Consider the following 2,097-nt stretch of genomic DNA (forward strand, 5'->3'; position numbering starts at 1 on the left):
GATAAGTTTGCAGGAAGAAAGCCTGGCTTACTGCATGACTCTACCCCTTCCCCCATTATCCTCTATGCATAACTTAAGGTATAAAAACTACTTTGGAAAATAAAGTGCAGGCCTTGTTCACCGAAACTTGGTCTCCCCATGTCGTCCTTTCTCTCACCTTCTGGTGAATAATTCAGCCTCTTTTCTCCACTGAATTTCCTCACTGAGTTATCCTTATTTAACCACTCTTTATATCTTTAATTCTATTGTATCCTGATCGCCAAAGCCATCTCCCCTTCGAATTCTCCGAATCTACCGGGGATGGACCCCGGCACCCAGGCTTTGGTAAATTGTGAATCTGTGCTAACAGAGTATATCCTCTTTTGGATTTTTGAAGTGGAAATGCCTTTTGCATTTATTTTATTTTTTGTCTTGTTTATTTTATTTTATGTATTTTTTTGAGTAGATTTTTTTTAACTTTACAATATTGTATTGGTTTATATATAGAATTTAGAAAGATGGTAACAATAACCCTGTATACGAGACAGCAAAAGAGACACTGATGTATAGAACTTTTGGACTCTTTGGGAGAGGGAGAGGGTGGGATGATTTGGGAGAATGGCATTGAAACATGTATAATATCATATATGAAACGAGTCGCCAGTCCAGGTTTGATGTCTTTTACATTTTAGGATTAATATACTTCATCTGTTCTAGGAAGAACCTAATTGTAGAACCAATCCACCTACCCACTATAGGTTTTCTGTAATGGCTACCTGAAGGAGCTCATCAGTAACAGAGAAGAGACCCATTCAGATTTATGGTGCCCCCAGGACTAAGACTTTAAGCAGATATCAGGGAACAGAGACTTCTTGAACCTCTAAGCAAGTCCCCTGTTTGGTAAAGGAATTAACACTAAGAAGAGACATGAGGTTCCTGGAACATTATGTGGTTCAACACTGATAGTTTTTTTGTTTTTTTTTTTTTAATCCAGCTGAATTGATGGATAAAAGTTCAGAGCCAGACTGTATTTATTACCTAGTTTTTGTTATACTTACCACCTTGAACTCTGAGATCTGGTTAGGGGTACCCAAAAAAGCCAAGATTGCATGCATCTTAAGTTGATCAAATCTGACAATATTTGGCACTAAAATAGTATATTGTTTTTTTTTTCCCCTTCAATGGAGTTAGATTTTCTTTTTAAAGCTTTTTTTTTTTTTGTATTAAAATAAATCATCACTGTACTTCACTCACAACCCTCAGCTGGAATAATGCAATGGATTTTTAAAAACACTTTCTACCCTGATATAGCATTTTGGGGATAAAAATTGACTCTTTGTCTAAATAATTGCAAAAACATTTAATTGACTCATTTCTAGATTATTCCATTTCTACATTCTTAGAAGTTGAATGGTACTTGACATACTTAAATGGTACAGATTATATTTGATGTCCTTTATAGCTATCATTGGGCTTCCCTGGTGGCTCAGAGGTTAAAGCGTGTGCCTGGAATGCGGGAGACCTGGGGTCGATCCCTGGGTCGGGAAGATCCCATGGAGAAGGAAATGGCAACCCACTCCAGTATTCTTGCCTGGAGAATCCCATGGAGGGAGGAGCCTGGTAGGCTATAGTCCATGGGATCACAAAGAGTGACACGACTGAGCGACTTCACTTTCACTTTCATAGCTATCATTAGAAGAGTGGTAGTAAAAACTGAGTGGTTGTATCACTTAATTATCTATAATGGAATACAAACTCATTTTTTCCTCTGACATCCATCAGATCAGATCAGATCAGTTGCTCAGTCGTGTCCAACTCTTTGCGACCCCAAGAATCACAGCACGCCAGGCCTCCCTGTCCATCACCAACTCCCAGGGTTCACTTAGACTCACATCCATAGAGTCAGTGATACCATCCAGCCATCTCAACCTCTGTCGTCCCCTTCTCCTCCTGCCCCCAATCCCTCCCAGCATCAGAGTCTTTTCCAATGAGTCAACTCTTCGCATGAGGTGGCCAAAGTACTGGAGTTTCAGCTTTAGCATCATTCCTTCCAAAGAAATCCCAGGGCTGATCTCCTTCAGAATGGACTGGCTGGATCTCCTTGCAGTCCAAGGGACT

Source organism: Bison bison, unplaced genomic scaffold (genome assembly GCF_000754665.1).
Source record: "Bison bison bison isolate TAMUID 2011002044 unplaced genomic scaffold, Bison_UMD1.0 scf7180017864382, whole genome shotgun sequence".
Classification (NCBI taxonomy): domain Eukaryota; kingdom Metazoa; phylum Chordata; class Mammalia; order Artiodactyla; family Bovidae; genus Bison; species Bison bison.